Source organism: Leucopleurus acutus (assembly GCF_964270905.1).
Source record: "Leucopleurus acutus genome assembly, chromosome: 1".
NCBI lineage: Eukaryota > Metazoa > Chordata > Mammalia > Artiodactyla > Delphinidae > Leucopleurus > Leucopleurus acutus.
Window position 1 is genome coordinate 170,761,821 of NC_139142.1, and position 8,306 is coordinate 170,770,126.

The following is an 8,306-nucleotide window of genomic DNA, read 5'->3' on the forward strand; positions in this document are numbered from 1 at the left end:
TTATTTGAAAACAATATTGCTTCATAGGAACAGGGAGGCTGCAAAAGCTTCAAGGCTCCCAGATTGCATGTGACAATATCACTTTTTGAACATCAAGTATTCAAAGGACGTATTGTATATTCTTTGTGGGAGTTCAGAGGTTTTCCCAAACCTATCAACTGAAAACAATTTAGAAGAGCACAAGCCACTGAACAACTTGGTCTCATTTCACTTTTGATTAAAAAGACCCTATATAAAGAATCAATACCTAGACTATTAGGAACAACTTTTGGTACAAACAGAGCAGGGTGAAAACTTCCACAGAATTTTTAAGCACTGAGAATAGCTCAAACTATTCTTCCTACAACAGAAATTAATCCTTGGCAGTAGTATCCCTGGGTGCTATATAAATATAATTACAGGTATAGTATAAAATATATTTTATATATAATATAAAATATAAATACAGGTAGTTAAGGCAGTAGTAGGTGAAAGGACCACCCTGACATTAGCAAAAACATGACTAGGGTCACTAAGGATAAAGTCTGAAAAACACCAACTAACGGAGGAAGAAAAAAATTAAGAAATATTTCCCTGACAAATACATGGTGTCTACAGAAGTGAGGTATGTATTTGAGTTTGCAACTCCTGATGACTACCTTCTAACTCGTTAAGGGAAAAGAATACAAGGTGAGAATCGGGGAGAGAGGGAGGGTGGTGATGGCCCATTCAGCAAAATACTAAACACAAAGGAAACACTAAGAAAATAAACAGATTAGAAAGCATAAACCAAGCTGATGTCTTTTATAAGACAGTAAATTGCTTTAAATCTAAAGGAATAAACAGGTTACCAATAAAGTAAATTAAAAAGGAACAGAGATCATAGTATTGAGACCGAAGTATAAGTAAAGGAAAAAGCATTCATAATCCTCAATTATTTAGATTTAATAGTCATAAATTTTCATGTGCCAAATAACACACAATAGATATAGAAAAATGAAAGAAAACAGATTGGCAGACTTTAAATTCCCCTTTCTTTAGCAGCCTAAGCCAGGGAAAAAAACCCAGAAAAACCCAAAAAACCCAAAAGACGAATGATGCGTAGCAATTATTTCATAAAGATAATTTTTATATAGCTATCAAAAGAAAAGCTTCTCAAGTCACAGGAAAACATATTTAATTTTAGTCATGAAGAAAACCAAAAATTTTAAAAAGCACAAGTTGAATAGGGAGCATTCTCTACCTATTGAAAAGTTTATTCATCCATCAAACTTTTTGAACACCTACTATATGCTGGGCACCACTAGCTGCTGTGGATGCCATGGTGAACTGTCTCTCCATTGTAGAAACTTACAGTCTAGAGTTAGACCAGTGCTGTCCAGCAAAAAAACAATGCGAGCCACATACTATTTTCCATTTTCTAGTGGCCACGCTAAAACATTTCAATAAAGTTAAATTGAATGTAATATTTTATTTAATGTAAAACATGTAAAAGCATTTTTAAAAGTAATGAATTATTTCAATATGTAATCAATAATTTAAAAATTGAGCTCTTGTCCCTTTTTTGTGCTAGAAATCAAGTTCTTATTTCATACTTACAGCACATCTCAATTCAGACTTGCCATATTTCAATAGCCAGATGTGGCTACTTAAACTTAAATAAAATACCGTAGCTATCAGCCACATGATTATTTATAAATTAAGATAAATTTTCATCGTTGTAAAAGACTCTTTATCTCTGCTGTCCATTATAATAGCCACTAGTCACATGTGGTTACTGAGCACCTGAAACGTGACTAGTAAGCCTGAGGATATGAATTTTTTATATTATTTAACTTTAGTTAATAATAAACAGCCACAAATGGCTAGTAAGTACCAGATTGGAAAGCACAGCTTTAGAAGAAAAAGATGCTAAAACAAAGCAAATGTGTCCAATGTGAAAAGATTAAACATAGCCAACAGAAGAACTTAACCTCTTTTGCCAGCATTAAGGATTAATTCATCAAGAAAATCACAATTAAGCAAACGGGGACAGCATATGCAAAGATCCTGAATGGGGAAAAAGTGAAAATACAGTAGAAATAATGAAAGAAAGTATCAAGGAGCAAAACAAAGTTATTTGCAGGCGACTGATTTGGATCATGGAATATAAATAGGATAGGAAGGTGGCGGCGAAGTGGAAGCAGCCTTACCACTTGGAAATAAGTCTTGCAATAAAGTCTGTCCCACTCTCTTCACTCAGTAAACTCCAGTCATTCCAATCTCGGTCAAATCCTAAATCAAGCCAGGTACTTTTCGTCCCCTTTGTGCTAGCAGTTCCCTTTACTTGGGAAACTTCCCCCAGCACTTTCCTGATCTTAGAACTCAGAATCACAGTTCCAAATTTTCTATACAGGACAAGCGTTAAGGCAGTAATCCAACTGGAAGATACGGGGTGGAGGGGGTAGGGTGGAGTTTCAAGCTGTCTGCAAGGCAATTTTTACAAAAAACTTTTACAGAAAAAGTTCAGTGTGTCATTTTTTTAATGTTCTGACAGACTGGGGAAGCTAAGAAAACTCCTCAAACACACTTTAGTATCACCACTAACTTTAAACATTATAATCTCAGGACAGCCAACTAGCACCTTCTAATCTCTATCAGCACACCCTATTTCTTTCCTTCCCAGCACTTGTCAAAATCTGAAAACTGTTTACTCATTGGTTAATAGCCTAGCTTTTCCAACAGACTGTAAACTCCATGAGAGCAAAGATCCTGTGTCATTTTCATCCTTGTATCCTCAGCACTTAGCACAATGTCCAACTAGCATGGAGCAATGGTTTAAAGAATGAAAACTGCAACTTCAGGGATTTTAATAAAAATATTTCTTGTCAAATTTTAAGGAACAGAGCTAAAACTAGGCTCAAAGGAAAACTTAATGGCATTAAAATTCTTTTCATTATACAACATAAAACATTGAGTGTAGAAATAACACAATATTTTTTTAATTTAAAAATTCAAAACCAAAAACCTAAAGAATCAACTAAAACGACCCTAAAGAATCAACTAAAAAACTCGAGGACTAACAAAGCAACAACCAAAAATTTGGGGGGAAAAGGGGGATGGTAAGACTTAACAATAACAAAATAAAAACACATTATTACTCCCACTTACTAAAACCATGTGCACTGATTTATATTGAATAAAAGCTAAAAAGAATAAAAGGTAAAAAGAACCAAACATATATGTATTTAGTATATGACAAAAGTAGATTTATTTGAAGACAAAAGAAAAAGTTTTCTTTAATGGGGCTGAAATAACTGATTGACTATTAAGGAAAAATAAGGACAACTATTTCACTTCACATGTTATGTCAAAATAAATCCTGGATGAACAGAAGAGAGATAGATATGAAAAATGAAACCACAAAACAACTAGAAGAAAACAGTTATCTGGGTAGGAGAATCCATTAAATATGAAAGTAGAAGCTAAATATAAAAGGAAAGTATTAACCTAAACTTCTTAAAAGGTTAAAACTCTTCTACATTATTAAAAAATATATATCATAAACAAATGAAAGGCTAATGAAGAGCCAGGGAAAATGTTTGCAGTATGTGTCAAACAGTGGCTATCCTAAATATATAAAAGGCTAAAAAGGGTATCGCAAACATAAAACACCACCCCAAATGAGCCAAAGACAAACTAGATGTCCAACACCTATATCTCTACTCATTATCATAATTAATTAATCTAAGAAATAAATAATAAATCTTATGGAAAGGAAAAGAAGGAAAGAAAATACTATTTCTTGGTAAAGATATGGAGGAAATGTGTATTCTCTCTTATTTTCAGTCAAACTTTACACAGGTTTGGTCAACTTCATACTATAATGTTAGTCAAACTTTTAAGACAAGATTTGTCAGTATTTATGAAAAGACAAAAAATGTTCATATCCTTTAAGCAATTTTAAGACAGGCTGAATCATAAAGGAATGAGAAATACATAGTAAGATTTAGCTCTTAAGATGTTCTTTACCTCATTATAATAGTGAAAATGGGATAAAGTAACACGTTATACACAACAGGTGACTAGTTAAATTACAGTATTTCATAAGATGAAATGGTATGCACCTTTTAAAAATTATATTTTTAATATATGGGGACCTAATGATAAACATGAGGAAATCCTGTGGCCCCCCAACAGTTTACATTCAAGCAGGGGATACAGACAATAACCAAATAAATCATTTCAGATGTTAGGTTGTAAAAGGAAATGAAGAAGGGTAACAGAGTTGTCAGGGAAAGTGGTCTGAGAAGGCATCTCAAAAGGAGTGACTTTTGAACAAAACACGACTGAGTGTTCCAGGCAGAAGGAACAACAATTTTAAGAACTAAGCTTGGCATGCTCACGAACCCCCAAAAAGACCAGTATTACTGGGGGTACATGAGTCAGGGGAGAGTGGCAGGATATAAGTGTATGAAGCTGGCAGGCCTGATAGTCTCGAGCAGCACCATCCAATCTGTAGCCACAAGCAAGGCCAGCCTAAAAAGTACCTGAAGTGGAAAATACACAACGAATTGCGAAGACAGTCTGAAAAAAGGTAAGTAAAATACCCCATTAATAATTTCTTATATTGATTACTTGTTGAATCATAATATTTTTCGGTTAAAAAATATTTCACCTGTTTCTCTCCCTTTTTTTTGTAAATGCAGCTATCAGAAAATTTTAAATTTCTTATGTGGCTCGCATTTGTAACTCCTACTATATTTCCATTGGACATCACTGGTCTAGGGTATAAAAAAGTTTGAATTTATTTTGTGTACTGAAAAGTTGTGGAGGGTTTTGAGTCTGGGAATAACATAATCTAATTTATACATTTAAATGATTGTTCTGCACAGGAAAAGCAAGTAGACGGTAGGGGACATTGAAGAAAAGGTACCAGTTAGGTGACTACTACCACCATCTTTTGTACAACAAAGATGTTGAGAGGGATCATACTTGGGGTAAGTTTTGAAGATAGAAGCAGTCTAGTATTGTTTACAATTCAACATTTAGTTGTTTAGGATATGAAGAATACACAAAAACAGAAAGACTGGGGGTATACCTGCCAAAATGTTAATGATTATTTATTCTTTGTAACTTTTCTGAAAGTTTGAAAAAAAAATGCCCTTATAATCAAATACAAAAGTGAGTTGTTTTTTTTAACACGATAAAATAGCCCTATCAAAACAAAGCATCCTGACATTTGTCTGCAGGCTGCATACCCTGTTCAAAACACACACACACCCCATCTCTCATGCCTTTAAATAAAAAACAGCTTATTCAAAGATATACATAACCTCATATTACTTACACACCGTTTTCAGGAAGTTAATACTGCTCCCTAATTTGTCTTTGCATTGCTTGTTTGCATGATAAATAAAAGCACTCCCAAATCTGAGGCAAAGGAAATAAAAAGTACTTAAATGTGTGATTAACATATCCTGGTAAATACTCACCACACACCTTTCTCCAAAAATGTTCCCAAGGACACACTCAATGTAATTCCAGAGAATACACTTTGGTCCTAATCCTTTTCCTTAAAGGCTCTGCCATTCGATATGTGCTCCCCCTAACTAAAGTCTGCATAACTGAAAGGATAAACTTAGGACAGGTTTCTTTTACATGAGTATACTAAGGCACAAGAGAAGTTTTAAGTGATTTGCCAGAGACTACAAAGGGGGAAGGAGGAACAGAGTGATTTATTTTATACCCAATCAAGTGTTTTTTTCTACTATGTTTACATTTTGCACTGAAAAAGGAGGTATCAAATAGTGCCAGACTTCTTACCACGGGATTTCCAAGGAAAAGAGTCATTGTATACAGATCAACAGGAATCCTGGGTTCTCATGCAAATGTTCAAAAACTGTGAACCAACCACTACGGATATGACTCTTCCATTAAAACATAAAAGAGAATCCTAAAGTTTTTCATTTATTTTATTTCTAGTATTTCAATCTCTTTTACTCCTGGCTACCTAAAATTTCCCAATGAAATCTACATTCACTCTAAAGAAACTCTGGCACTTGTGCACCAGGAGCCAGGAAACAAATGTTCATAAAGCACAGCTGTTGACAGCAAAACAAAATCAAAAACATAATCTGAAGTCCCATGAGTTACGGAAGATTAACACAATTTTGTACAGCAATGAAAGGACTGAACTACAGCCGCATGCTACTTTTATAAAGCTCAAAAGAAAAGCAAACTAAACACACTGAGCACACAAACGTTATGTGATGAAACTTTCTAAAAAATGAAACAGAATGGTAAACAAAATCCACTACACTGAAATGATTACCTCAGTAAGAAGAGGCAGAGGTATAAGACAGGTAAGAAACTCATAAACATATGCAAGTTTTGGTAATGTTCCAGTTATTGGTTTGGGGGTGCAAATCAGGAGTTTTATTATATTTTATCTCTTTATACCGCACTGTGTGTATTCATACTCTTGTGGTATCAAATATACTTTGAATACTTGGCTTCTTAAAAAAGGGCTTTATGGAGGTATAAGTGACATACAATAAAGTGCACACACTTTAAAGTGTAAAATGTGATCTGTCGTGATAATTTCACAGGAAATGATCACTACAATCGAGATAATAATCCAACAACCCCTAAATACTCCTCCTGTACACCTCTGCGATCCCTGTCTCATTAAATGTGTTTTAAAACGTTAAAGAAAAAAAGTTAAAAGACAACCTGTTTGGGAATTTTGCAGAAAGAGAACATTTTCCCCTGAAGCCCTAGACTACGGGAAACTTGGCAAGTGTCCTAAAATTGGCAATATAAATATTACATAACTAACCTTAAAAGTGTACGGGATTTTACATTAAAAAGTCACATTCCGAATTTGATCTGCAAGAGGACTTTAAATCTCTTTCTCGGAGCATTAAACCATTATAAACTAACCAGTTTTTACCGCCAAACAACTTTAAACATAAGTGGTCTGTGTGTAACCCTAAGCCCTTAACTTCTTCACAATGTTGAACGACCTTCTAGCTGTGAACATACATCATCAGAGCACCTTAATCGTGTGGTTTAGCACAAGCTTTCAACGTAAAGTTAAAATTATTTCAAACACAATATTCTGCTGTACTTGTTTACGTAGCTAGACGGCAACTTGAAAATACTATTTGAGAGGAAAATTCAGAAATCCTGAGTCCACCAAACAGAAGCAGAGGAAAAAGAGACCGACCCCAATCCCCTTTTCTAGTCCGACTTGCTAGACTTTCCCCCTCGCCGGCTTCTGAAAACACGGCAGGTGAAAAACATTTCAAAAAGGACTCAGGCTCGGAGCCGCGGGGCGGGGAACTTGACCGGGGCTGGTGACAGGGACGCGCCCGAGGGTGCCCGAGGCCCCTCCGACCCCTCACCCGCCAACTGCTTGGCACCGGGTGCGAGCGGCGAGCGCAGCAGTCCCCGCGGCCCGCAGGGAGTAGGAATCCGACCTCGGCGCGCCAGCCCCCGCCCCCGGCGGTAAGCCCCGGACCGCGAGCGCCCGAGGGGGCCCGCTGCGCCCCGGCCCCTGCCCCCGGGGCCGGGAATCCCCTCGCCCCTCAGCAAACGCCCGGCCCGGGCCCGCGAGCGAGCGGCCAGCCCACCACCTGCTGCGCCCGCCGGCCGCCCTCAGCTTCCGGCTCCCCCGGGGCCGGGAAGAGCCGGGGGAGGGCCGCGTCTCAGCCTCAACCGAGTGGGGGAAGGGAGTGAGAGGGGGAGGGGTGGCGCCGGGCCGCCAGGGCCCTGTGGGCCGCGGTCCTCACCTGGCGGCGGCTCTCTCCGCCTGACGCGCTGCCCGCCGCCGCCGCCGCCGGTCGCCGCCGGTGAATGGGGACAGGTGAGGCCACCAAAACCCCGCTCGCCCCGGCCCGGCCGCCGCCACCAGCCCCTCCGCCTGCTGTTTATTAAACTTTTCTGTTTGGTTGTTCGGCCTGTGACGCGGCCGCCGTGGAGAGCTCCGAGATTGGCCGGCTCCTAGCGCTGACGCGGCACACCCCGCCCGCAGCCTAATTATCACCGGCCGGGGCGGAGCCGCAGGCCGGAGCCCGTGGTGAGGGGCGGGGCCAGGGCTCGGAGCGCGCAGCGATTGGCTAGGGCCCAGAGAAGAGGCGGGGCGGAGCGAGGGGAGACGCTCCTCCGCCCTCTCCGCCTCCACTGTCCTTTCCTCCGCTCTCCCTGGGTTCCTCTTCCTGGCGGCGGGAGGACGTTTCGAGGGGTTTTGCGGGGATGTGTTGGGTCGGGGGCAGTAGGTTCAGGTCCCTCTGCTACCTCGAAGGGTGCCCCATGTTCCTGTCCCGGGTTGAGGTGCCAGAAAG

The 8,306-nt window shown here is 39.4% G+C and overlaps 1 protein-coding gene across 2 annotated transcripts in view; it reads right to left on the reverse strand.

Annotated features, from left to right (window-relative positions):
* ZFAND6 (zinc finger AN1-type containing 6) overlaps nucleotides 1-7,885 on the reverse strand; it is a 75,901-nt gene extending 68,016 nt beyond the window's left edge. The window contains exon 1 of one of the 2 annotated variants that reach the window (XM_082851895.1): nucleotides 7,755-7,865. The gene's annotated coding sequence lies outside the window, so the exon portion shown is untranslated. Of the gene's footprint in view, nucleotides 1-7,754 lie in introns of both variants that reach the window. The other variant, XM_082851896.1, reaches the window with a different exon arrangement.
* Nucleotides 7,886-8,306: the final 421 nt, after the last annotated feature.